Genomic DNA, 9,090 nt, shown 5'->3' on the forward strand with positions numbered 1-9,090 from the left:
GGAATTTTATTATCTAAACAGTGGTCAAACCTGATAGGGGGACATGTCCAATTGGATTTGTCATGTGCAACCATACCAGTGAACGAACATAAAGTGAGAATTGAAAGAGAGCCTCATTCCTCATATATCATTGAGGATGTGGAAATTCCTAAGCTAATATGTTTTATTTAGTCAAACATGGATAATTTTAAAGTACAATTGACAAAACCAAAGACTGAGGATTTGTCTCCAATTGAGTCTTGCATCAAAGAAACAAATGATCAAGTGTGGTGCATGTACTCTGATGGCTCGTGCAGTAAGGAAGGAAGTGGAGTTGGGATTCTATTCATTTCACCAAGTGGAGAAACATTTAAGTATTCTTTCAAGTTGATACTTGAATGTACCAACAATATTGCTGAGTATGAGGCTCTAATCACAGGACTAAACCTAGCAGTTAAGCATGGGATTAAAATCCTTAGTGTATTTGGGGACTCAAAACTGATAGTGTCCCAAATTAAGGAAAAATATACCTCTAAACATATCAGATTGAAGTAATATAGTAATGCAGTGTGGGACACTATCAAATTGTTTGACGCCTTTCAAATAAATTGGGTCGATAGGTCAAAAAACATAATGGCTGACTTTCTGGTGAATATTGCACTAAAGGAAAATGATGTGACATTGAATGGGATATCAGAAGTGGAGATAAAAGTCAGACCTTCTATCCCTGATAACGTATACAACTGGCAAATTTTTCAAGATGATGCTGACTTGCTAAACTTCTTGTATTGTGTGGATCATTATCAGGCACAGGCTATTAACTTTAATGACTTTGTGGAAAATACTAATGGGAAAGAAACCTTGTTTGGATAGGATATCATACAACTGAAATCAAAGAAACTACCAAGAGGTTTGGTTGCATTGGAAAGGACTTTCAATGCACAAGACATAATAGAAACTAAAGTGACTACAGCTAGAGAAAGTGATGTTGAATAGGTTAACTTGGGAAATGAGGAATCACCAAGGCATGTGTTTCTTGGGAAGAAATTAACCCCTAAAATGAAGCAACAACTAATAATATTGCTCAAAAAATATAGGCATATTTTTGCATGGTCATATGATGACCTTAAAGCTTACTTAGAAGATCATTTCTAGCATGAAATACCCCTTAAATCTGATGCCAAGCCATTTAGACAAAAACAAAGACCTATAAATCCAACCTTACTACCTAAGATGAAAGAAGAAATAATAAAAATGAAAGATGCAGGGATCATCAAACCTTGTAGGTACTCCACTTGGGTTTCAAACTTAGTGCATCTCAGAAAAAAGAATGGAGATATAAGACTTTGTGTAGACTTCAGGAACTTGAATAGATCATCTTTGAAGGATAATAATCGATTACCAAATATGGATATCATGTTGCAAAAGGTAACTGGTTGTAAACTATTATCTATGATGGATGGATTTTCATATTACAACTAGGTGAAAGTCATAGAGGTTGAACAATACAAGACAACCTTTACAACACCATGGGATACTTATGTGTATGCAAGGATGCCATTTGGCCTAACTAATGATGGAGAAACTTTCCAAAGAGAAATGGATGTGGCATTTGTAGACCTAATATATGTGGTAATGGTGGTATATCAGGACGATCTGACCGCTTACTCAAAAAAGGCTGAAGATCACTAAAATCACTTTGAAAAGATATTCAAAAAAGCTTTAGAATATGGGATCTCTCTTAATCCAAAGAAATTTCATTTTGGAGTTGAGGAAGGAAATCTCCTAGGACATATAGTATCCAAGGAGGGAGTAAAAATTGATCCTGAAAGAGTGGCTGCAATCAATGAAGTCCCTATTCCAAAAAATGTTAAAGCCATCCAGTCATTCCTTGGACATATCAACTTTGTCAGGAGATTTATCTTAAACTTTGCAGACATTGTAAATCCTATAGTGCAAATGTTGAAGAAGGTAGCCAAGATAGACTAGGATGCAAAAGCATTGGATTCCTTTGTAGTAATCAAAAGGGAAATATATGAGGCACCAGTACTAATATCACCAGATTTTAGCAAACCATTTTTTATCTTCTATTTTGCCTCTTGTCACACGGTAGCAGCAGTATTACTACAGAAGAACCAAAATGGTTTTGAGCAACCCATTGCATACTTCAACATCATTGAGCCCATCTGAGATAAAATATGATATAAATGAGAAACAGGCCTATGCTCTGGTAAGAGCGGTAAAGCACTTCAGACCATACCTGGTAGGGACAAAGATCACAACTTTTGTTCCTAATGCAGCAGTGAAAGATATTTTTAGACAAACAGAAGTAATGGGAAAAAGGTGCAAATGGATCAATCAAATCCAAGAGTTTAACATTGAGCTCAAGATTTCACAAGTCATTAAGGGTCAGGGATTAGCTAAACTCATGGCAAGATTAGATTGTGAGGGATTTCAAGTAAATGAAGTGGGGCTTGAGGAAGCTAGTTTCAGTATCAAGCATACAGTATGGTACACCAATGTTGTGTATTATCTTAAACATATGAAGTGTCCAAACAATATGACTGATAATCAAAAGAGGACCTTGAAGTTGAAATCATTAAAATATGTGATCATTACTGGTGACTTATATTGGAAAAACAGAGATGGAATATTACTATTGTGTTTAGATGACTGTCAAGCAGACAAAATTTAGCAAGAAATGCATGGTGGAGTGTGTGGTGGTGATTTTTCTGCCAGGACTACAACTCACAAGATATTAAGGGCAAGGTATTATTGGCCACATATGTTTGATGATTCCTATCTATATGTTAGAAAGTGTGAAGCATGCCAAAAATTCTCGAGAAAAATGAAATACCAAGGGGCACTCCCATTCAGACCAATGCAATTTGAAGAACCGTTTCAACAATGGGGATTGGATTTCATAGGGGAAATATGTGATAAATCTAGTGGGGGACACAAATGGATCTTGGTAGCCACTGAATATCTAACTAAATGGGTGGAAGTAATCCCTACCAAACAAGATACTAGTAAAGTGGTAATCAAATTCTTGATGGAAAATATCAATGTCAGATTTGGTGTCTCTGCAAGAATCATCACAAACAATGGTATGTGTTTTAGATCTAAAGAATTCTACACCTTTTGTGGAGAATATAGCATCAAGATATATCATTCATCTCCCTATCATCCCCAAGGTAATGGACAGGGTGAGTCTAGTAATTAAAATATTCTCAAGATTATTAAGAGGATGTTAGGACAGAATAAGAAATCATGGGATTCTAAATTGAATCTGGGAATCTGGACAGATAGAATAATAGTGAAGAAGTCTACAGGAAGATCTCCATTTGAGTTAGTTTATGGCAAGAAAGCTAGACTTCCTCTAGATAACCTCTTCCGTGTTCACAAATTCATAGTACAGGAGGAGATTGATATCATTGATCCTATGCAAGAAAGGCTTGTGCAATTAATAGAGTTGGATGAAATCAAGACAAAGGCCCAGAAACAAAATGTTAAATTACAGTATCAAATGAAGAGATTGTATGACAAGAGAACAACGAATAGAAAATTTGAGATAGGTGATTGGGTCTTGATGTGGGATGCAATAAATTAGGAGAAAGGCAAGCATGGGAAGTTTGAGGCTCTTTGGCTAGGACCATATATAATCCTGGAGAAGGAAGGAGAAGACTCATATTTCATACAAAGGACAATAGGAGAGAGTTCGGATTTGCTGGTACATGGACAATTCATGAAGAATTTTTTCTCTTGAAATAATATAATTCCATGTACAGTAGAGTAGGATTACTTTATCATTGTGTATACTGCGAATTCCCATTAGTATGTTTCTATTAACCAAAGGTTCTAGATTCTTGAAGACATCCATAGTATACCTCCATCCCCAGTCAGAGCCACTATTGAGCATCAGATTTAAAAAATATAAAAAATCCATTGTTTTATTAGGACTTAAGATGATTTTGAAAAGATTAATAAAAGTCTAAATGTGCCCTTGATAATTTTGATAGAAACCCTAAAAATTCCACCAATACCAAAAATCCCCTAAAACATCACCTAAACTAAAGTTGTTGGTAATAGGTGTCCATCCTTCACTGAAATGCCTAGTTTGACCAAAATGACTCTATTGAAGAAGCCTATCATTATCCTATCGATAAAGTGACTTGTCGAACAAACCTTGGCCATGATGGACCTCCAAAAGGATTCACCAAAAACATTAGTTCCATCAACATAAAGTACATTGAGGAAATCAAAAGTGGTCCCATTGATAAAATAAAGAGTTTCGATGAAACTACAGTATCGATGAGCCATGTGAACAGCTCATCGAGGGAAGAAGTTTGGTCGAAAGAGTAATATCGAAGGAACCAACTAATAATTAATTGACAAAGCTATTTTGAGGAAAAAAGTGTATCAAAGAGGCACAAAAGATGTTGACCGAAGAAAGCTTTCTCATTGAAGAATAAAGGATCAATGAAACACGAGAGATTTCCATCGATGACTTGTTATCAGCCGAACATAAAGAGTCGAAGGAGAGTATTTTTCTTTTACCGAAAGGGGAAATTTCATTGATGCTAGTACAAAGGCCGTATAATGAAGAACTATTTTGATGGAACTCTAACATCAATAAGATGATGGAGGCACTTAGAAATGAAAGGATTTTCATTGAAAAGAAAGATTTTGATGAATTGATAAAACATTACACTGATACAAACACTTATAGCAAGGTTTCAATGAAGTAAAGATATTGATGAGACCAAGAGATGTGTCGATGATGATGTCAATTTCACCGAAGTAAAGAATGATGTCAATGGAATATGGTGTTTCAGGTAAATATAAGGTAAAGCCATCGAGACATATGATTTCATCGAAGTGAAGCATAGCTGTAATGTTAAATAAGCGTCGGTGGAAAATTCAAAACAATGCTAGACAAATGATTACCCATTGTCGTGAAAATCAAAACAAATCTTAGTAAAGTCACTTCATGAGAAATTCAAATAAATGCATCTATGACCATTGTGTAACTGGTAATGCTAACTGATAAAATCACCATGAATGCTTGATAAATTGACAAAAGAGGAAATACTTCTGAGCAACACTTGAAGAATTAGCAGCGAGCCTCAGAGAGCTGAGACGATTCAAGATGAAATTCATGAGTGGTCTACCCAGAATTGAAGTAATTTTTTTCACTCTCAGAGCTCTGTAGTGATAATGGAGGGGTCATCTTCTAAGAGGAATAGGGCTAGGAAAATTAAAGAGACCTAGCCCTTGGAAGACAAACCTAAGAGGTAGAAAAAGGAAGGGCACTCTCTGGCCCAGGACCTAATTGACCAATGTCCTCAATCAAGCCTTAGGTCTAAGAAAATTAAAACATATGAGGAAGGTGAACTGGCTCCATTAGAGCAATGACAAAAGGAATTTGCACAGATTAAAGAAAAATTCATCGCTAGATTTAATTAGGATGAAGATATAGCCCCACATGTCAACCAAGCAATGTTTGATCTCTTTTCATTGGAGATAGATATGAAAAGAAAGAGCGTGGCTGTTAGATGCTATAAGAGTGACAATTATATTAATTATCTTGGGATGCTTAATCTCTTTATCTTTCACTTTTTTAAGCAATTGTAATCAGGTTGTTAATGATGAAGGAACGTAACTTCTCACAGAATAGGTGTTGCTTGTTGGCATTATGAGAACCGGTATGAGGACATAATGACATTGTATGTTGTCATTGATGTCAATATGTTGCAAAAGTGTGAACCGGCATATGTGAGAACCAGTATAACACTATGAACCGACATTTGTGCCAAAGTGAAGTGGTGTGCTTGTTCAAAGGTGAACCGGCATATGGTTATGGGAACCAACACATTGAAGCGTTGTATGACTACCGGTTGGTAGTCTCAACTTTGGGGTTTCCGGTTCAAGTGCTTCAAGCATGTGTGGCTCAACCGGTAACTTTGTGCGATGAGTTAGCATGACAACAAAGAACAAGATCGTGTTGCCACGTAAGCCTTGTGTGCATGAAGGATCATGCATGAAGAAGATCTTGCCTATCTACCTCAGGAATATGAGAAGACTATGAAATGGTGATAACATGTGATGGGTTATGAGCCGCCATGAAAACAATGGAAAACAAATGATGGAGATTAATGTAGTATGCTCAACGGTCAGGATTGAACCATTTGAATTTCTTAACCTATTAGGTTTAGGGTTTAGGGTTTATGCTACCGACCTAACTATTTTCTATAAGGTCGATGTTGTGACTCTTTCTAGGGTTGTTGGAAAAATTTGTGTGTGAGTATCAAAGAGAAGGGATATGTGATTCTTGCCAGACCAAAAGGAGAGAAGTGATACCTGCAGAGTGTAAGTGCAGAAGGAAAAGAGGAGCTTGAGTGGATCTGCATTGGCATTGAGTGCTGTTACCAGATCATTGTAATACTTGTTGATCTCTAACCACCTCAACAGTTGGAAAATCCCTTAACAGGGTAGCCTTAACTAACTTGCTGTAAATCCTTTAACAGGGTAACTCTAAGATACTGAGTTCGGAGTCCTTTAGCTATTGAGTTCTTGAAATCCTCTAACAAGGTAACCTTTAACAGGGTTTAACCCTTAATCAGGTATTGTAGCCATCCCTTAACCAGGTGATCTGTGACAGGATTGGTTCCTAGTAGAACCTATTGTAATGTCTCTAACTGGACAAGGCTTCTAACAGAGTGGACTTCCAAAGAGTTCAAAAACAGCTTGTGGGTATTCATCCCCACCATGGCTTTTCCCAGTTGGGTTTCCACATGAAAAATATGTGTGTCATGTGTGATTCTTTTATCTTGTGATGCTTTTCTATTGTTTGTCAAGCATTTGATGGTTTTGTGTTTTATGCCTATTAATAAAACATGTTGAACTAGTAGTTTTTTATGATCTGATGATAGATCACCTGTTTATGCATAAGGGTGAAATGGTAGTGTAGTCTCAAGTTGAGTGAAAGGCTAAGTGAACAACATGCTAATGCTTGTCTCAGACATCCTTAGCTTTACTGATTGCACTCTATTTCAAACTGGTATCTCTATCTCCCAGTCTTTTGAAGCATTTGCTATCAAACCGGTTTAAGGCTATATTTTTGCCTATACTGATTCACCCCCCCTCCTCTCAGTACTAGTTTGGTACTATTTTCTCATCATTGAGTTATTAATTGGTATCAAAGCATCCTCTAGGTCCTCTGTATTATAAGATTAACCACTAGAGGTAAAGATCCTAGTCAAATGATGAAGAGGGAAGGTCCAAAGTTTAACATGGAAAATTTTAGTATTTGGAAAGACAGGATGAAGATATTCATTAGAAGCATGGGTGCTCAACACTAGAGCTATGTTGAGAATGTCTATGTTTCCCCTACTGGTACTCTCACCAATGACCAAAATAGAGAGATACAAGAAAATGGGCAAGTCATGGAAACTGTAATTAGTAGTTTATCTGACATTGAGTTTATTGATATTCAAGACAAGGTAAATCCCAAAGAGGTATGGGATGCTCTTAAAAATATCTATGGTAGTGATGAACATGTAAAACAGGCTAAGGAAGAAAGCCTGAGAGGGAAGTTTGAAAATATGCGGATGGTTGAAGGTGAGACCATTCAACAATATGGAATAAGAATCAAAATAGTTGTTAGAGTGCAGGTGGTAAAATAGAAGATTCCACTGTGGTAAGTAAAGTCCTAAGATCCTTATTTTCGGTCCATACAATAAGGGTTGCTGCTATTCTGGAGCTAAGATCAATAGACAAGACTAAGGTATCCTTGGACTCCATCATAGCAAAATTGACAGCCTATGAGCTAAATAGTTTTAATGGCAGTGTTCAAAAGACTGAATCAACTTTTAAAGCCTCTGCTATACCATCCAAAAAAGGAAAAGAAGCTAGCACTAGTGGTGAACCAAGACAGAGTAGAGAAATGGATGATGAGGAGATTTTGATGGCATTTGAAGCTCTCCTTGTCAAGAAACTTCCTAAAGGAATCGACATATACAAAGGTAAGCTTCCTTTGAAATGCTTTTCTTGCAACCGGATAGGACATATTGCTGTAAACTGTCGTAATGGTGACAACAAGGACAAACCAAAAAGGTTCAAGAAATTCAAAGGAGGAAACCAGAGAAACAATTTTGTGGCAGTTGATGAAGGTATCACAAACGAAGAGTCAGAGGATGAAGAAAATGAAGATATTGTGTTTGTTGTTGTCAAAGAAGATGTGTCAGACAAGAAGGCTTTTGTCTCCCGGTTTGATAATTCCAATGAGTGGATCATTGATAGTGGCTCCTCTCACCATATGACTGGTGACCGGAGCAAGTTTCTATCCTTGGAGGAGTATGATGGTGGTGTGGTTCACTTCGGCAATGATGCACCATGCATGGTCAAAGGCAGATGGTCCATCTCTCTGAATGGAAAGAGTAGTGGTGATAATGTGTACTGTGTTGATGGTCTCAGACACAACCTTCTGAGTGTTGCCCAGCTGAATGACAGTGGCCTTACTTTGGAATTCAAGAATGGAGTTTGTAGAATCAAAGGAAAAGATGGTGAATTTGTGGCCATTGGCATGCAGACCAAAGGTAACCTATTTCATCTGAATGCAAATATAAGTACATGTCTTATGGCTAAATTTGATGATAGCTGGATATGGCATAGGAGACTCTGTCATGTAAACTTTGATAACATTGTAAAGGCCAGTAAGATCAAGGTAGTTTGAGGGTTTTTGGTGTTAAGAAAACTAGATAATACCTTGTGCAGAGAGTGTCAATTGGGGAAAATGTCTTCCTCAACCTTTAAAGGTAAATCTTTCACTACTGACAACTTGCTTGATCTTGTGCATACTGATTTGTGTGGTCCTATGAAAACTAGAAGTGTGTAGGGTGATAGGTACTTCATGATTCTCACTGATGACTGCTCAAGAATGATGTGGCTCACATTCTTGAAAGACAAGTTTGAAGCCTTTGTAAAGTTTAAAGCTTTCAGAGCATTAGTGGAGAAGGAAAGCGGTAAAAGGATCAAGTGCCTGAGAACTGATCAAGGAGGGGAATTCACTTCCGGTGAATTCAACAAGTACTGTGAAGAACATGGCATCAA

The sequence above is a fragment of the Cryptomeria japonica genome, chromosome 7 (genome assembly GCF_030272615.1).
Source record: "Cryptomeria japonica chromosome 7, Sugi_1.0, whole genome shotgun sequence".
Lineage (NCBI taxonomy): Eukaryota > Viridiplantae > Streptophyta > Pinopsida > Cupressales > Cupressaceae > Cryptomeria > Cryptomeria japonica.